General features: G+C 35.8%; 2 pseudogenes; one reads left to right on the forward strand and one right to left on the reverse strand.

Moving 5' to 3' along the window:
- The first annotated feature begins 3,300 nt into the window (after positions 1-3,300).
- LOC126026525 (uncharacterized) lies at positions 3,301-3,442 on the forward strand (annotated as a pseudogene).
- Positions 3,443-11,518: 8,076 nt separating this feature from the next.
- LOC126025871 (elongation factor 1-alpha 1-like) lies at positions 11,519-16,608 on the reverse strand (annotated as a pseudogene).
- Positions 16,609-20,988: the final 4,380 nt, after the last annotated feature.

Genomic DNA, 20,988 nt, shown 5'->3' on the forward strand with positions numbered 1-20,988 from the left:
TGACTTTAGTCTTTATGCATAAAAATATGATCCTTTAAAGAGGATAGTATAATACCTGTGCATGCAGTTAGAATTCAATAAAAAAGGAGCTTTAAATAAGGTTATCTCCTTAAAAGAAAAGATGTTCATGAGTTGAATTGAATTATCAATTATTGGAGAACTCCCTATAAAGAGTGATTATAACGACAGGTTGGCAGGCAATCCAGTTCCTACACTCAGTGACTCTCTTTGTCTCCCATTGCCAAATGACTTTTCCTTTTATCATTAACAAAAATGACTTATTTTAATGATCTTCTAAAAGTAACCTTAAAAAGTGCTTTCTGCTGTCAGCCCTCCACCCTCCAGGCCTACCCATCACCACTCTGCCTTTTCCATATTCCTACTTTTTCTACGAGAATTTCTTTTCCTTTTTATTGATTTACTTTTTGGCTTTTCCTTTTTCAATCTTCCCCAATGGTTCATTAATAATTTAAAAGCCCAGGGGCAAGAGCAGTGGCACAGTGGTAGGGCATTTCCCTGCATGCAGCTGACCCAGAAGGGACTTCAGTTTGATCCTCAGGCATCCCATATGAATCCCCAAGCTAGGAGGGATTTCTAAGTGCATAGCCAGGAGTAACCCCTGAGAGTCACCGGGTGTGGCCCAAAGCAAAAACAAAACAAAACGAAAGGCACTGGCACAAAACAAAACAAAACAAAATTTAAAAGCCAATTCCCAGGCATTATATAGATACCCCTGACATTATTCTTCAATCCCCTCCTTTCTTGGCTTCCCCTTTCTCTGGTTAGCATTTAGTAGCTATCTTATTGTTATAGAGGAAGTAAAGGAGGCAAGTGTCTCTACCAGCTGGATGGTGTGTATAAAGGATGTGATCTAATAATTTTTTTTATCTAGTTGATCTGATTGAAGGTTCCTGCTATAGTTGGGGCTCAGATGCAGAGATATGAAGACTTCTTATAATACTATGTGATACTATGTGGTAAATGCTAGATTGATTATCTCAGGATAAAGCAGGTAGTGAGGCCTGGACCTCTCAATTCCACTTGTATTTTTAGAATAACAGTTTGAAACTCAAAGGAAGGCATCTGAAATTTCACTAAAATTGTACTTGTACATACTAACACTGTTTTTTTTTAAATAATATTTTTATTTAAGCACCATGACTACAAACATGTTTGTAGTTGGGTTTTAGTCATTAAAAAAAAAAACAACGCTTCACCAGTGCAATATTCCCACCACCAATGCCACATCTCCCTCTTCCCCCACTCCCTGACTGTATTCGAGACAGGCATTCTACTTCTCTCACTCATTAACATAACCATAACCATAATTGTTAGTGTAGTTATTTCTCTAACTGAACTCACCACTCTTTGTCTTTTTGTGGTAAGCTTCATATCTTGGGCAGGTTCTTCGAACCCTCATCTCTATTGCCTCTGGGTTTTATTACAATAATGTCTTTTCTTTTCTTTTTATATTATGTATCTATTTATTTTTGATTTTTGGTCCACACCAGGTAACACTCAGGGGTTACTCTTGGTTATGCACTCAGAAATCACTCCTGGCTTGGGGGACCATATGGACACTGGGGATCGAACTCAAGTCTGTCCAGGACAGCCAAGTGCAAGGCAAATATCCTATAGCTGTGCTATTTCTCTGGCCTCGTCTTTCATTTTTCTTAAATTTCATAGATGAGTGAGACTATTCTTCCAACACTATTTTAAAAGAACAAATAATAGTCAACATCCTTAAATGTTGGGAACTAGGTAAATAACTTTACTTGTAGTAACTTTTAACTTCACAGCAGCTTTATGTAGTTCATACATAATAAGTCATACTAGAAGAAAAAGTAAGACTTGGAGAAGTAGATTTTCTATATAAAAGTTAACCTTTACTAAATACTTAAAGCATGAAAGGCCTTTCAGTCTGATTTCCATGATCTTAAACTCAATGTTATATTGAGCTCCAGATTAAAGGAGATCATGTCATTGTCAATAAAGGCATTGAACCAAAGTACAAATCCTTATAGATAACCTGTTCTTGGTTAATTAAGAATCACCACTTCATTCTCAAGTCTGAATGAGAAATAAAAATCTAAAGCAATGTTCATAAAATATAAAACAAAGATAAAAATTGGATGGTTCTATCAGGGAAAAGTTAATAGTTTAAAGTACATTATAAGAAATCATAATTATATTATGCAAAGATTTTTGTCATACACAGAATTTTATAATGAAAACATTGTTTTATTTTGTATTGTTTTCTGGACCTTACCAGTTTGCTCAGAACTTGCTCTTGGATCCATGCTCAAAATTACCCTTAGCATTGCTTAGGGGATTACAGGTAGAGCTGGGGATCATACCAGAAGGTGGTGTACACAAGATAAATGACTTCTTTTCTGTACTTTCTCTCCAGCCCTAGAACAAGGTTATTTTAATAAGTTATCTCCTAAGTTCCATAATGCATAGGTAGGCATAAAAAGGATCAGCAAAAGACTCCAAGGATATCTCAATGGCAGTCTCAGAAATATCTGAGCTATCTCAGATGTCAGAGATATCTCAGAGATTCAGTAATGAGGCCCTGTATTTGATCTCCCAACACTGTTTTTACATGACAAATGTGATCCAGGTTGCCCATTTGGGATCCCTACTACCTTAACAAAAATTAGTATCTAAGGTGTTTCATCTCTCTTCACAACAACAAAATGGAAGGAGAAAATTTAGCTAATTATTTTGTATGTTTTAAGGAAGAGTACAATTCATTATTGGACCAAACTTACAGCTCACATTTCCCAGCCAAAAGCAGTAGAACCAGATTAGAAAGTATGGAAATTTTGATCAGAGCAAATAAAAACTTACATTAGATCTATGAAAAAGAACTGATGAAAACTAAGATGGGGTATAGCTTTGTACTTTAACAATGGAAGTAAGTATCCTCTCCATTAAAAACTTTTTATTATTTATTTATTTACTTTTGGATTTGGGGCTACTTCTGGTGGTGCTGAGGGATTACTCCTGGCTCTGTGCTCAGAGGTCGCACCCGGCAGGTGCATATGGGATGCCAGGGATTGAACCCGGCTCCATCCCAGGTTGGCCAAATGCAAGGCAAAGCCTTACCACTGTGCTCTCACTTCAGCCCCATCCATTAATAAGTTTTTAGAGAGCAAAGAGATAGCTCAGTGAGTTCAGATAAGAATATGGATGGCCTATGTATGATCTGATCCCTCAGCACCATATGGTGCCCTGGTGAATGATGTGATGAGAGCACAATAGGGTGTTACTTCAAGTCAAAAATATAGTAAGAGTATTGCTTCTCGGCCTTTTGGCTAAGATCAAGTGTAGTAAAATTATAGTAAGAAACTTGTTAAAACCAGAGTTTAAAAATATTAATTTGAATTAAACATTGTTATAATCTAGCAAAATATTCCATTGGGTCAATGACATGTAATGTGCATAGTAATATAACATTTAATTTAGAATTGCTGCTGCTATTATTCAGAACAAATGACATGCATGAAAGTATTTAATGATCTCAAAGGTTATGTCTAATATAATTAGAAGCAATTGTTTGTATTATTCTCAAGGTATATTCGCATTATTCTAATTGCTTTTGTATGTTTTCAATTCATGTTCCCTTAACCCAGGATAACTAGGTATAATTATAATCAACATTTTTATGTGATAGATGCTCAAAGAAAGACTCATCTAAAGTAGATTAGGCATATTATGTATTCTAGTTCAATTAAATTAAACAAATACTTTTTACATAACTAATAAGTGTCAAGAATCAGCAAAGTACTTGGGACGTAATAATAATTAAGACGTAATTTCTTAGGTTAAGATTTAAAGTCAATAGGAAACAAAAGGGTTAACAAATTATTTTAAAACAACAATGGAATCAAGAGACCCGAACTTTAATAATCTAAAATTAAAAGTTAAAGTTAAAGCCTGTTACAGTGACGAGCTGAGCGGTGATATGGAATGAACTTGGAGAATATTGGTAGAGGGAGACAGACACTGGTGGTGGGTTTGGCTCTGATTCATTGTATGTCTGAAACTCAACTATGAAGGACTTTGTAAATCACAATAGTTTCAATGAAATTAAAATTTTTTAAAAATGTTTAGTTTATTTTATAAATAAACACAAATAAATTGAAAACTTGTTTCCACATTCTAGTTAAAAGGTAATTAAATATTTGTATCAAAAGAAAACAAATTATTTTAGTATAGATTAAGTAATGATGGGTATGTCTACTCCAAGAAATTATAACAAAAATTAAGCTGCTTTTTCATATTCTTATCTCAGAGAGATTCTATTTGCTTTTTTTCTAAAATATTTCATTATGGTAGTGAGGTGATGACTGGAGTGTATGCTTTTATTATCATGACATCATACTACGTGGTATCACATGGAACCAGAGTCAGAAGTGACTCTTTTGTCATATAATGAAATTTTATTTCATATAATGGAACAACTCCAAAAGAAAACATTAATAAAAATAACAAATTTTATTGTTAAGACTGCATATTTTTTAATGTCAATGGTGACAATTTTTCTTTATTTCTTTACCTCTTTCTTTCCCTAAAAAAATGAGAAGGAATATAAAAAGAAGAGCTAAGTGGCCAAAAAGGAGCGTGAGCTTTTTCAGAAGGGAAGAAGACAATGGTTAAAACTGGTTTTCAGAAAATTGAATTCATAAATGTGGATAGTGTATTCAAAATGTCTAATCAGAGAGAGAGAGAGAGAGAGAGAGAGAGAGAGAGAGAGAGAGAGGTACAATGCCTGTCCAGAGGCAGGTGGGCCAGGGTGGGTGGGAAGAAAGAGGACATCAAAGAGGGTGAGAGGGAAGCTGTTGACATTAGTGGCTGGAACTGTGCACTGATGAAGTACATTTTGTACATTGTATGACTGTAACTGAATCATGAACAACTTTATCTGTGGAAAAAAAAACAGTATGAACAACCTTGTAACCATGGTGTTTAAATAAAAATAAATATATTTGATCAAAGTTGTGCCAGAAAATGATTTATCCCTATAACACAAATTTACAGATAAAGGTTACTCATTCTCAAAATGATCACTGCATAATCATATTAAATAATAACAATATATTAATTATTAACATTAATTATTGTTAATAATGTAGGCTTTATTCCATCTGCCTACATCCATTTTGGGATCATAGGTTCTAGTGCTGTCTTTTCTAGTGATGTTAAACAATTAGGTTTAAGTTTTCCACTTTTTTATACATTGCTAAAACAATAATAATAATTTGTGTAAAGATAGTATAGAAGTTAGGGCCTTGACTAGCATTTGGCTGTGACCACAACTTGGGTTTTGTTTTGTTTTGTTTTTGGGCCACACCCAGCAGTGCTCAGGGGTTACTCCTGGCTGTCTGCTCAGAAATAGCTCCTGGCAGGCATGGGGGACCATATGGGACACCGGGATTTGAACCAACCACCTTTGGTCCTGGATTGGCTGCTTGCAAGGTAAATGCCGCTGTGCTATCTCTCCGGGCCCACAACTTGGGTTTTGATCCTAGCACTGTGTATGGTCTTCCAGCACCACCAAGCATGGCCCCTGAGTATAGTTTCAGGCCTGGTTCCTAAGCACAGACTAGAAGTGGCCACTGAGCACCTCCAGTTTGGGATCCCCCCAAAAATAGTGGGCCAGAGAAAGAGTATAGGAATGTGATCCCTAATAAGATAGAGAGAAATAAGCCATGATCACTGTTGAGTGTGGCAAACCTCCCCAACTCCAAATAGATGCCTAGTATTCATTTAGTCCGATCTAGGAATACTAAGACAAACACATAATTTACTATGGTTACTAATCAATTATATCGATCCTTTGACATATGACTTCCCTTAAGTATGCAACAATCTCTAATGTAGAAGTTGTATTATTTGTTTTACAAATGAGAGACAAAAGTACAAACTGAGGAATGTTGGTGGGTAAGATGTGAAACTAGAATTTTAAACTTTGAATCGATTCTAGACCATTATGATGTACATTTGTTCTCTGATAATTCTGGTAATGGTATAATACCTCTGCCCCAAAGAGATAATTTTAAAGTGGCCTTTCCATCCAAAGAAATACAATGATATTTGCTTCTTCTAGCACTCAGGAAATGTTCTTTCGCCTGTATCTAGGTGAAGCAAACAGCTAGCTGATTGCTGTAAAAGGGGAAACAGTCAGACAAAGCCCTTGGCTTTGAATCACTTTTCCAAGACTTGAAAGCTTTTTGCAAGCCTGGAAATATCTCCCTGGCATAAAGGACTTTTTGAACTATGTTGAAAGTAACTTGGAAAGTAATATTTTTTTAAATGTGAAACTTTGAGGTTATGAGAAATAGCTCATGCAATCAGTTCTCTGTACCCCTGGACTAGTTCTGCATAACTCTTTCTGAAAGCCAATTAATTGACCATTTTTCATTGAGGAAAATGAGAAAAAGAGAAAGTAATAAAGATACAGCTATACTGAAACCTATTACAGTAGCAGGGGGAAAAGAAAATGTAATAGATGATGTAACATATGCTAGAAGTCACTGGATCATTATAACTAATAAGTTTTGCTAAAATGAGTCGATATGTCAGGCTCACAGACATGATCCTTGTTTCATAAAATAACGTGATTTAGGACCAGAGCTATAATATAGCAGATAGGGCATTTGGCTTGCACTTGGCCAGCCCCAGTTCTATCTCCAGCATTCCATATGGTCCACCATGTCCACCAGGAGTGATTTCTGAGCACAGAGCCAGGTACACCACTGGTGAGGCCCCCAAACAAACCAAAAAAATTAAAGAAGAATGTGATTTAGCCCTTTGATTCAAGAACAGATGACTGGATAACAAATTATTAAATACATATAGAACTGAATTCTACTTGCTATAAAAAAGAAAACCATGCAATTTGCCACTAGGATTGATCTAGACTAAAGAGTATCATACTGAGTGAAATCAGTTCAAAAGGAGAGGGACAGATACTGAGTGATTTTTCTCCTATGTGGGTATAAAGATGCATAATAATGGAATAAAAAATGTCAAAGGAAATAGAACTTGAGAACTGCCTACAGAACTGAGGTTACCCATGGTAGGGATGGGGGTGTTAATGGGAAGGGACAATGGTGGAAGGAAATTTGGAGTGTGTGGTATTGGAATGTATGTATGTATTGTATGTATGAAACTTGGTTATTAATAATTTTTTGTAAAGCATAGGTGCTTCAAATCCTTTTTTTTTTTTTTTTGGTTTTGGGCCACACCCGGTACACTCAGGGGTTACTACTGATTTTGTGCTTAGAAATTGCTCCTGGGGGGCCGGGCGGTGGCGCTAAAGGTAAGGTGCCTGCCTTGCCTGCGCTAACCTTGGACGGACCGCGGTTCGATCCCCCGGTGTCCTATATGGTCCCCCAAGCCAGGAGCAACTTCTGAGCACATAGCCAGGAGTAACCCCTGAGCATCAAACGGGTGTGGCCCAAAAACAAACAAACAAACAAAAAAAAAGAAATTGCTCCTGGCAGACTCTGGAGACCATATGGGATCCTGGGGATTAAACCCAAATCCTCCCTGGTTGGGTCGCATGCAAAGCAAATGCCCTAATGCTGTGCTATCGTTTCAGCCCCTCAGACACTATTTTAAAGTGTATTTAATTAGAATGACAACAGTCACTTCACAGAATCCCAGTCAGATTCATTTTTCATCAAAAGGATGTGTTGTTAGCCTTAAAAAAAATGAATCAATAGAAATAAAACAATTAAAACCAACTAACAAACAAAAAAACCAGATTAACTTTCATTTCAAGGAACACTTGGGACTCAGCAAGTTTTAGTAAACAGGAACCAAAACAAAAGGATTTAGACCAAAATCTTCCAGGAGCATTATTGCAAATAAACTTGATTCTATTTTGTGAATAGCCAAAAGTATAGACATGTATGAATAAAATCTGATGGAGAAATGGGGTGTATTTATGGCTCTGACTATTTAAAAACTATCAAGAAAGTAGGATGTGTGTGTGATCTAGTTACCATTTAGTAAATAGTTGGCCATTCAAGGAATTAGCTAGGGTGACAGGATGCCCTAATTAATTTGACCAAGGACATTACTAAAACCCTGGGAATGTGAAATAGGATTACTCATTCTCTATGCTAAATGAAGATAATGAGAATCAAAAGAAGAACCTACTGTAAAGTAAGTCTTTAAAATATTAAGTAGATGAGAATTGATTTTTCCCAGTTGCCAGAGATTGAACCAGGCCATCCCAGGTTAGTCCCAGCTTGACCATGGGTCAGCAGCGTGCAAGGCAAATGCCCTACTGCTGGGCTATCACTCTGGCCCTGATCTAAAAATTCTTAACACCAAATTCCTTTGGAAATTTGTTGTACACTGATGGCCATAAACTAGTCTTAAATTTTAATTGATCTGGGATAGAGAGCTCAAAGCCTAGTGTAAATACTTGGCATTAGGCAATCCCTGAGTCAGTTCTGGCATCACCACCCCACAGGACCCTTGAGTAGCACCAAAAATAACAGCAGTGACAAAAATGTAATTTTATTACTATATATACTATCCACACTACATACTATTCTATAACAGTATATATAATATATATAACACTATATACACTATGTACTAAATACACTTATATAGAGAACCAAAAGTTCATTTTCAAATCATAATAATTATGGAAGGAAAATGCTATTGTAGTATTAACTGCATAAATGTTATTAAATCACATTAAAGACAAATAATTCATTTGATGGGTGGAATTATGATTTGTAGTACAATTGTGTTCTTTTTAGTTAACTAGAAAATGAAGATGTTCAAGTGTATTAGAGGAAAAGGGTTATGTACAGCTTTGCTACAGATTTAAAAGGAAAAAAAAACCCACAGAACATGCGAGTAGTTTAATTTCTAGGATGCCCATCTGCTTCCTTGACAAATTTTGTCAGAGTAATTTAGGAAGAACACAATTGTGCAAGGACTTGATGTGTAGATATAGTGTGATGATTTTTATGTTTCTTAGAAAGTGAGATCATAAATTTATAAGAAATATTAATTGTTTAAAAGTATGGTATTAAAATGATAATGAATTATCAAACAGATTTTAAACTTTTGTAATTTTAGCATCTGCCATGCATGTAGGAAGCTCTGGCTTTGATATTGCAGAAAAAATAATAATATACTGTTAAAAATACTTCTAAATTAACTATCTTTGGATGATGGAATTAGATTCGGAAGATGCAGGATTCATTCAAAGTTATTTTTCAGGGCTAGCTGGAGATTTAGTACAGAAAGTAAAGTGCTTGGTTGCATGTCATAAGCTCAGGTTCTACACCTGGCATTGCGTATGGTTCCTCAAGCACTGCCAAGGGTCACTCCAGAGTACAGAGCCAAAAATAGCTTCTGAGCTTCTCCAGACATTATTTTTCATCTGTATATTTTCAAATCTTCTTATAATAGATGCATAATCTTTGTATAATGAAAATACTCTTACAATAAGATGCTGGTCAGGATCTGAGTCAATATCAATAATTATGGTCAGCATTCTCAATATTTCTTTTGATATATATTATACAGATGTACAGTAGGTATATGCAATTTATTTAGCATATGAATGAGCCAAGCATATTATACACTTTTATTGTTTTGACCTTTTTTTTTTTTTTGGTTTTTGGGCCACACCCGTTTGACGCTCAGGGGTTACTCCTGGCTATGTGCTCAGAAATCGCCCCTGGCTTGGGGGACCATATGGGACACCGGGGGATCGAACCTATGCTAGCGCTTGCAAGGCAGACACCTTACCTCTAGCACCACCTTCCCGGCCCCTTGTTTTGACCTCTTTAATAGCCCATCTATATTTTGCTTTTTTTTTTTTTTGCCCTTCCATTCATATCAACCTTCTTACTATTATCCTACCCACACATTATCCAAGTTGGCAGTTTAGAATTTATCTTTTGCTATTTTCCTTCATGGTTATATGTCCATGGAAAGATGTGAAGATCTCATATGTTGTTAAATTTTGTCTTACAAAATAGTAACAATTATAGATTGATGTCCATGGCCTGAATTATTCATTAAATAATACATCACTAAAAAAACTAACTGCTAGAACTCAAAATTATTATTTTAGTGATGGTCTGATTTCCACAGTGTAGTTTACCATAACGTATTTAGCAGTTCACCTATTGAAGTTTATTGTTTTGTTTTTGGTTTTTATCATTATGAAAAATGTTGCAGTTGGCACCTTCTACATGTATCATTATTTCATTACTTGTAGTTTTATTTCTCTGGGAAAGGAGCAGTACACTAAAATTTTAATAGATATTGCAAGATTGCTTTCCAAAAGGCAAAAAGCAATTAACAAGTACAGCTGTTATGAATGGACGTATTCCTTTTCCTTCATTTTTTATATTGAAGTGTAATTTCATCATATTTAATTTTCACAATAAAATAGGTATAAAGTGATACCTCACTATAGCTTTAACTACTTCTCTATTAATTTGAGTGTTTTAAAATGTTTTAACAATCACTTTGAGTTTTGTTTGAACTGCTTATTGTACTTATTTTTACCTCTTCATTTTGTTAGATATTTTCTTCCTCTGTCAATTTACAACTGTTCTTTGAATATTTTGTATCCCAATCTAGTGTCATCTGTAATACTATTTCAATATAATACTATTTGTTTCTTGAGTTTGTTTTAGTAATATTTTTCTTTTACTTTGATTCTGATTTTTCTTTCTATGACTTTTATGTTGTATGGTGTACTACATGATTACATTTAGTCAGCATTTCTTTCTTTTCTATTTTTTTTTTTGCCACATCCATTTGTGCTCAGGGCTTGCTGAAGGACCACTCATACTCAGTTTGGGTGACCTTATGGAGTACCAAGCATCAATTACAGTCAATAGCTTGCAAGGCAATCATACTTCCTACTGTCCTATTGCTCTGGCCTGCAGTTAGTATTTAATAATCTTAGCATTAGCTACCAAGGAGACTATCAATAGTAATATCTTCCTCTGCAAATGGGTACATCAGGAAAGAAAATTTTCAAAAGAATTGTTCATTTAAGGTAGAAGTGTATTTATTTCATTCTTTAAACCATTTTTATTGATTTATACCAGGATTTATAATACTGTTACTTATCCTTTTCATGCATATATTATTCTAATACTGCACTGTTGCCACAGGGCTCATGTCCTAGGGCCTCTCTCTGGACTTTCTCCCAGGTGAGCACAGAAACAAAATCTTCAAGTCTTTTTGTTTTCCTCATTTGAATCTGTTTATGGGTCTCAAAATTCCGACAAGCTATTTCTATTAAATAGCACTAATATTTAAAAAATAGTCAACTTAAAATTCTTACATACACATACTCATATACAAATGGCCCACAAAATATTTTCCTTTCATTCTGAAGGTTTAATAATGTATTTTTTTTTGTATCATTAACCAGTCCTTTACTACTAATCTTAAATAGCCGATTGAAATAGAGTTCTGAGACTGGGATCGCAAGCAATGGAGATAATAGTCATTTAGCCTTCTAAATCTTCTAGGCAAACTTAGTAACCTTGCCAAGCTCTAGCTGCCTTCTTGTCCACTGATTTGGTGACATTCAGTTACAGTCCACTTTATAGCACGGACAGCAATATGACCCAGAGGGAGGGAGGTAGAGAAGCTCTCAACACACATGGGCTTTCCAGGCACCATTATGAACAATGGCAACATCACCATATTTCAAGAACTTAAGCCCATCTTCTAGCTTTTTCCTAAAACAATGATCAATCTTCTTTTTCAGTTCAGCAAACTTGCAAGCAAGGTAAGCTATGTGACAATCCAGCAGAAGTGTATATGCAGCACTAATCTGACTTGGAAGGTACAGAATAATCTTTTGAGCTATGAAGCCAGTGACTTCCATTGAAGTGTCTCTTTTGGTCTCACCAGCCACATTGCCACAATGAATATATTTTTATGTGTGTCTTGTTTTGGGACCATACCTGATGATGCTCAGGGCTTGTTTCTGATTCTATACCCAGGAATTACTCCTGGCAATGCTTGAAGGACCATATGGGATTGAACTCAGGTTGACCACATGCATGGACATCTCCTTACCTGTTGTATATCTCTCTAGCTGAACCAAGACCAGCATCTTTAAGAGACATCATCAAAATGGCAATACTCCCCAAGGCATTATACAGATTTAATGCTATCCCTCTAAAGATACCCATGACACTCTTCAAAAAAGTGGATCAGGCACTTTTGAAATTCATTTGGAACAATAAACACCCTCGAATAGTTAAAGCAATCATTAGGAAAAAGAATATGGGAGGAATTACTTTCCCCAACTTTAAACTGTACTACAAAGCAATAGTTATCAAAACAGCATGGTATTGGAATAAGGACAGGCCCTCAGATCAGTGGAATAGGCTTGAATACTCAGAAAATGTTCCCCAGACATACAATCACCTAATGTTTGATAAAGGAGCAGGAAACCCTAAATGGAGCAAGGAAAGCCTCTTCAACAAGTGGTGTTGGCACAATTGGATAGCCGCTTGCAAAAAATTGAACTTAGACCCCCAGCTAACATCATGTACGAAGGTAAGATCCAAATGGATTAAAGACCTTGATATCAGCCCCAAAACCATAAGATATATAGAACAGCACATAGGCAAGACACTCCAGGACATTACAGGCATCTTCAAGGAGGAAACTGCACTCTCCAAGCAAGTGAAAGCAGAGATTAACAGATGGGAATATATTAAGCTGAGAAGCTTCTGCACCTCAAAGGAAATAGTGCCCAGGATACAAGAGCCCCCCACTGAGTGGGAGAAACTATTCACCCAATACCCATCAGATAAGGGGCTAATCTCCAAAATATACAAGGCACTGACAGAACTTTACAAGAAAAAAACATCTAACCCCATCAAAAAATGGGGAGAAGAAATGAACAGACACTTTGACAAAGAAGAAATACAAATGGCCAAAAGACACATGAAAAAGTGCTCCACATCACTAATCATCAGGGAGATGCAAATCAAAACAACGATGAGATACCACCTCACACGCCAGAGAATGGCACACATCACAAAGAATGAGAATAAACAGTGTTGGCGGGGATGTGGAGAGAAAGGAACTCTTATCCACTGCTGGTGGGAATGCCGTCTAGTTCAACCTTTATGGAAAGCGATATGGAGATTCCTCCAAAAACTGGAAATCGAGCTCCCATATGATCCAGCTATACCACTCCTAGGAATATACCCTAGGAACACAAAAATACAATATAAAAACCCCTTCCTTACACCTATATTTATTGCAGCACTATTTACCATACCAAGACTCTGGAAACAACCAAGATGCCCTTCAACAGACGAATGGCTAAAGAACTGTGGTACATATACACAATGGAATATTATGCAGCTGTCAGGAGAGATGAAGTCATGAAATTTTCCTATACATGGATGTACACGGAATCTATTATGCTGAGTGAAATAAGTCAGAGAGAGAGAGAAAAATGCGGAATGGTCTCACTCATCTATGGGTTTTAAGAAAAATGAAAGACATTCTTGCAATAATAATTTTCAGACACAAAAGAGAAAAGAGCTGGAAGTTCCAGCTCACCTCAGGAAGCTCACCACAAAGAGTGATGAGTTTAGTTAGAGAAATAACTACATTTTGAACTGTCCTAATAATGAGAATGTATGAGGGAAATGGAGAGCCTGTTTAGAGTACAGGCGGGGGTCGGGTGGGGAGGAGGGAGACTTGGGACATTGGTGACGGGAATGTTGCACTGGTGATGGGTGGTGTTCTTTACATGACTGAAACCCAAACACAATCATGTATGTAATCAAGGTGTTTAAATAAAAAAGAAGAGAGAGACACACTCTTTTGATTGTTTTTGTTTGGGGGACACATCCAGCGGTGCTCAGGGATTATTCCTGGCTCTGTACTCAGGAATCACTCCTGTTGGGTTTAGGGGACCATGTAGGATGCCAGGGATCAAACCCAGGTAAACCGTGTGCAAGGCAAGCACCCTATCTACTGTACTGTTGTTCTGAACCTTTCCTAAAGAAATAAAATTATATGATACATTTATAAGGTGTCAACTGCAACATTTTTCATAATGGTAAAAAATAAAACCAATAAATTTCAATAGGTGAATTGCTGAATAAGTTATGGTGAACTACACTGTGGAATATCAGACCAAGAGGCATATGCCTTGATATGGAAGTCCATGTTGTTATCAGATTCACTAAGAGTTTCATGATGCATTTGAGTAGCCTATACTTTAGTTGTAATAATTCACCAGAGCAAATGTCTAGACCACCTCTCTATGTTTGAGAACATTAATCTTAAATGTCCCACAGAAACAGCAATCTTGTAACCCCCCACAGGGCCCTCCATTCTTATAGACATCTTGGAGGGGCAAGCACAAGAACTTATCAGTTGGATGAGTAGGTAACAGGATGCAATCCAGAAGTTCAACAGCATGGCTTCACTGGCACTACCATCTTTATTGTAACTTTACTGTTGATATCCATGGTATATTAACACTTGGCTTCGTTGTCACTGTTCCAACCAGAAATTGGCACAAATGCTATGTGGATGGTTACAATTTTCTTTCTTTCTTTCTTTTTCTGTCTTTCTTTTCTTTCTTTCTTTCTTTTCTTTCTTTCTTTCTTTCTTTCTTTCTTTCTTTCTTACGTTCTTTCTTTCTTTCTTTCTCTTTCTTTTCTTTTTCTTCTTTCTTCTCTTCTTCTTTCTTTTCTTTCTTTCTTTCTTTATTTCTCTTTCTTTCTTTCTTTCTTTTTTCTTTCTTTTCTTTCTTTCTTTCTTTCTTTCTTTCTTTCTTTCTTTCTTTCTTTCTTTCTTTCTTTTCTTTCTTTCTTTTTCTTTCTTTTTCTTTCTTTTCTTTCTTTCTTTCTTTCTTTCTTTCTTTTCTTTCTTTTCTTTTTCTTTCTTTCTTTCTTTCTTTCTTTCTTTCTCTTTCTTTCTTTCTTTCTTTCTTTCTTTCTTTCTTTCTCTTTCTTTTTTCTTTCTTTTCTTTCTTTCTTCTTTCTTTCTTTCTTTCTTTCTTTCTTTTTTCTTTCCTTTTCTTTCTTCTTCTTTCTTCTTTTCTTCTTCCTTCCTTTTTTCCTTCTTCTTCCTTCCATCCTTTTCCTTCCTTCCTTCTCCTTCCTTCCTTCTCCTTCCTTCCTTTTCCTTCCTTCCTTTTCCTTCCTTCCTTTTCCTTCCTTCCTTCCTTCCTTCCTTCCTTCCTTCCTTCCTTCCTTCCTTCCTTCCTTCCTTCCTTCCTTCCTTCCTTCCTTCCTCCCTCCCTCCCTCCCTCCCTCCCTCCCTCCCTCCCTCCCTCCCTCCTCCCTCCTTCCTTCCTTCCTTCCTTTCCTTCTTCCTTCCTTCCTTCCTTCCTCCTTCCTTCCTTCCTTCCTTCCTTTCTTCTTGCTTTCTTGCTTTCTTGCCACACCAGGTGATGCTCAGGGGTTACTCCTGGCTATGTGCTAAAAAATAGCTCCTAGTTTTGGGGGCCATATGGTATGCTTGGGATCAAATCCACATACATGCTAGGGCAGCCACATGCAAGGCAAATGCACAACTGTTGTGCTATTGCTCTGGCCCTACAATTTTCTTAATGTAGGTGTTGATTTTCTTAAAAAATTTCCTTATATCTTTTCTGTCCGTAAGGTGATTCAGTGGAATCCATTCTGCTAATACCAACTATTAGATGTCTCACATCCAATATGAAGCCGGAGGGTATGTTCATGCACAGATGTTAGGTTATACCTTATTTTACCCAAAACAAAGATCACCCCTGGTTTCTTTGTATCTGTTTGTTTACAAATTGGTTTCACCCAAAACAAAGATTGTCTTATAATATAAAGCTGGGTAGGACAGCCTAGGATAGCTTGAACTATCTGCCTTTATTATGTACTTATTGCCCCACTTGGGGGTGTTCTCAATGAAAACAGTTCTGGCAGGCAACTTGCTGGATATATGAGGTAGATGATTGCCAGACTATACGTGTTTCACCCTCAGGCTGGTTTGGATTATTTTATGCATGATCCAGACTCATTTACCTGTGGTTGGAGATATGGTGCATGGGGTGATTTTACATACAGATTCAGCAGCTATCAGGACAGTATAGTCAGTTTGAGATGTGCCCATAATCAAGTTTTTGATAAACTCTTTGTATCCTGGGGGATCAATGATGGTTATGTAGTATATACAGTAGAATAGTATATTATACTATACTAATGTATATATTATATACTATATTATATATCATATACATTTCATCATATCATATGATATGTTATATTATTATACCATATTATATTAAACTCTAATACTATATAATAACAATATATATTGTTCTTGTATTTTCACAGGCAGGTATCAATGGTAATATCACAGTTGCATGCAACTTTCAGTTTATCTAAGACCATGCAAACTTGAAAGATCCCTTTTCCATCTGCAGAGACTTCTCCTTGAATTTCTCATGGTTATCTTGTGGCTGCTGCCACATTTGTAGTTCAGGTGACCAGTATTAGTGGGCTTGCTGGCTTCTGTGTATTTGATCATGAATATGTTGATGTGAGTCTTTTCCTTTCCCAATTTGGATTGCATGGCTTTTAAGATACTTGTGCTCTCTTTGTGGGAGAAAAAAATACAAAAGTCTCCATTTGTTGTTCCTTCACTATGCGTCTTTATGTCCAAGTCTTAAGATCTGGTATTCATATATGTATGTATGTATGTATGTATGTATGTATGTATGTATGTATATGTACTTTTTTGTTTTTTGTTTCACACCTGGCTTTGCTCAGGGGTTACTCCTGGCTCTACACTCATAACTCGCTCCTGTAAGGCTCAAAGAACCATATGAGATGCTGGGGTTTGAACCACCATCCTTCTGCATGCAAGGCTAATGCCCTACCTCCATTCTATCTCTCTGGTCCCTATATATGTACTTTCAATTTATGATGGAGATGTTAATATCCACACACCTGTAGATGATTAAAACTAAACTCTAAAAATTCTACAAAATGGTAAATCAATAGTGGGTTTATAAAAAAAAAATTTTATTTCAAAAACCTGTATCTTGGGGACTGGAGCAGTAGTAGTACAGTGAATAGGGTACTTGCTTTACATGCAGCTGACCAAGATCTAATTCATGGTGGATCAAGATATGACCCCTGCGCACTACTAGATTGATTTCTGGGTGCAGAGCCAGGTGTGACCCCCTAAATATCACCAGGTGCACGCTCCCAAAAACAAAATAAACAAAATTCCTTCTATTTTCACTTTTTGTATGTATATGTATTAAAATTAGTAGTACAAATAACTATGCTAGTTTTAAAATATAACATAATATAAATCAATATAATAAGAGAGAGAAGAGGGTAATTAAGAAAACTTTAAAAGAAAAACAAAATAGGATATTAAAGTATAAAAGTGTTTTATCCTCATAAGAAAACTTTGGCTTAATGTTAGAAGATATTGTATTATAGATAATGCTTAGGTACCTGCATCAGTAAATAGCAGATTTTAATAAAAGCCTATATACATGCAAAAAATTCACCTGAATTAAAACAGAAAATTCACTATAAATGAAACCTTAATTTATTATTTAAAAAGTATTAAATCCCTTAACAATCAAGGAATAAATAGACCTTTCTTAATCTAGTAAAGGTCAACCCCAAGCAGTATAAGTGAGTATCAAACTCAGTGACAAAGTGCTAAGAAATATGCCCTTTTAAAGAAGCTCTTTTTTTCCTAATTTTTATTTTATTGAATTATGTTTCTGCTTTTATTGTTTATTTTCATTTTTTAATATATAAAAATTTTTAAGCACCATGATTACGAGCATGATTGTAGTTGGATTTCAGTCATGAACAGAATACCCGCTTCACCAGTGCAACATTCCCACCACCAATGCCTCCTTCCCAATCCTTGCCTGTATTCGAGACAGGCATTCTACTTCTCTCACTCATTAAGATTGTCATGATAGTTGTTAGTGTAGTTATTCTCCTAACTGCACCATTACTCTTTGTGGTGAGCTTCATATTGTGAGCCAGTCTAAAGAAGCTCTTTTAACACTTCTTTGTTTAACTATATTTAAAGAAAATGCATCACATAGTTGACATATTTGACCATAATACATTTGTTTTTAGATAAGTGAGAGGAGTTATTAAAAATAATGAAAGAAAAGAAAAAGGAAGAAAGTTTAAAATATTAGAAAGAAAAAACAGAAAGTACAGTGGCAAGCACAATTGTGAAAATGATTGTATCTTCAATGAAGTCATTAATTCAATTGTTGAAGCAAGCTCTTTTTGCTAGCTGTCCATTTCAATTGGTGTGTTCCAATAAGATAAAAGCATCAAACAAACGAAGTTATCAGGCAATTCAAAGCACTATTACTAATACTGCAGCTTTTGTGAGGCATATTCTCACCTGCCAGGCCTCCTGGAAAAGGAGGATGCATGGGAAGGTGCCTGCACTTGCTCCAAAAAGCCCTGGTGATAATAATCACCAATTCAGTGTACCTTAAGTTTGTTCAGATTGTTGTCCCTGAAGAAAATCATAGAGGGGTGGTGAAGTGGGACCATCAGCAAAATGGTGTTCTGGGTGATAGATGCAGCAGGTATGGCTTTAGTAGAGTGTCCTCTCTTCCAAAATAGCCAGCTTTTCTGTGTGGCTTGTGTACTAATGATTTTTCATAGCTGGGTTTATATCTCATTCAAGAAAAGAAAGTATAGAGAGCTGGCCTAGTTTGAAAATCTTAACTCTTCTTGTAAAACTTTTTCAAAGGCTATAAATTTCTTTTCTTCTCATTTTTTCTTTTCTTTTCTTTTTTTTTTTTATGGGAGTCATGCTTGGCAATGCTCAGGGTTTACTCCTTGCTCTGCACTCAAAAATTACTCTTCGTAGCTTCAGGAGACATATGAGATGCCTGGGATTGAACCTGTGTTGGCCTTATGCAAGGAATGCTTCCAACTGGCTGTACTATTACTCTGTCCCAAGACTATAAATTTTTTAAAATTTTACTTGTCCAAAAAGTTCTGTATGTTCTTTCAAATCTGAAGATAATTGAATATTCGTGGTGAGGCATTAATTTAATGAGTTTCTGCCCTTTTTTTCACTGTATTCCAGCATTTTCTTCTCATAGAAAACCATTTGATAGATCTGTTATAATCTTATGGGATTTGCTTTATATTTAAGTTCCTTTCTTAATATTACTGCTTTCAATATTCTGTCTGTCTTTGGCTTTTGTCATTTGAATTATGCGTCTTAGGGTTTTTCTATTTGGCTCTACTTTTCTGAAACCCCTTTGAGACTCTGGATCTTGGTGTTGGCATGCCTCAATTCTGGGAAACTCTTACATTATGATTTATTCAACTAGTAATTCTTCATAAAATTTATCTTCCTGTTCTTCAGGGACTCTTGTGATTTTTTTCATTGTTTATCCCATAGTTCTCTGATGTTCTTTTCATTTCCTCTCAAACATTTTTTAAAATCTTCTATTATTTTCCAGAGGCTTACTACATGTCATCATAGATAAATAGTCTTTTTCTTATCTACTATTATGTGGCTGCTCAGACCTCTAATTGCATTTTTATATCACCTACCATATTCTTCATTTTTGACTCTTCTGATTATAGTTTTCTTATTTCTGCTGCCATATGTTTTAGTTCTTTGCTGACTACCTGTGCCACAATTTCTTTTATGCTTAAGTAGCCAAGTAGCTCAGTAGATGTGGATATGGACCTACTAAAATTATATAAGGTGCACTTGGAATTTTTCCAGGTCAGTGCAAAAGGAGAGGAACCTACTTCCTAAACATAAAGCCCTAACATAAAGCCAGGAATAGACCATGAACATCAGCAGATGTGTGACCAAAACAACCCACCAACCAAAAAAAGGCAACAACAATTTAAAAAAAATGGTTAAATTATGGATGAACAATTAATAAACCTCTAATATTTTTCAACAAATAGAATTAGGGACGCACGATAGGTAGATATGTCTTTTCTATTCTTTAGTCATGTTTAATAGTAATTAGAAAAGTAAAGAACCAATACTATTCTGTTCATTTACAATCCTATTATCTCTAGCACAGCGGTAGGGCATTTGTCTTGCATGTGGCTTACCCAGTAAAGACCTGGGTTCCATAACTGGCATCCCACATGGTTGCCTGAGCCAGCCAGGAGCAATTTCTGAGCACAGAGCCAGGAGCAATCTCTGAGCCCTCTCAGGTGTGACTCCAAGACCAAAACAAACAAACAAAAAACAAAAACAAAAACAAAAATACAATCCTATTATCTATGAAAACTTTTGGGTCTGTCATTTGGCTGAATGATTTTTTTTCCTCATGACTGAAAATAAACCCAAATGCATGAAATGGACCGATAAAGCTAGACTTTTATTCAGAGATAAACAAACCCTGTGAAGCACTTTATAAGTTCATGCCAACAACAAGCATGTTAAAATTATAAATCATGCAAATAAGAACTACCTGACTTTGTAGCTGTGGGGCACATACGTCTATATAGAATTTTTATTGGTTCTTACCAAACTAAAGATGATAAAGTCAACTTTTTATTTCCCTGTACTATTTATTTTACTATTTCTGTTTTCTAACTTGAGGTTAATGCTCTGTAATAATTTCTCTTACTACCAGTTGGTTCAACTCATGCCCCCTTTTTTTAGGATATTAGGTTCTGTCATAATAGGGTGAATTCTGGTGAATATGACAGGACCCTACCCTGACACTCACACTAGAACTGTCTTCTGTTGAGCCCCATAAAAATTATTTGAGACAAAAATAATAGTTACAATACATTTTTTTCTAGTGATTTTATAGGCTACAGACTAACACATGTTTATTTTGGTGAAGAAAGGCAGTGTTTATTGAAACTTGCTTAGAAACACATGAGGGCTGAGAAAGAGAGGAAGTGCTTGTTTAAAAGAACACAAACTTCTCCAGAATAGAAAAATCAGACATACAGA

Source organism: Suncus etruscus, chromosome 13 (genome assembly GCF_024139225.1).
Source record: "Suncus etruscus isolate mSunEtr1 chromosome 13, mSunEtr1.pri.cur, whole genome shotgun sequence".
In the NCBI taxonomy this organism is placed as follows: domain Eukaryota; kingdom Metazoa; phylum Chordata; class Mammalia; order Eulipotyphla; family Soricidae; genus Suncus; species Suncus etruscus.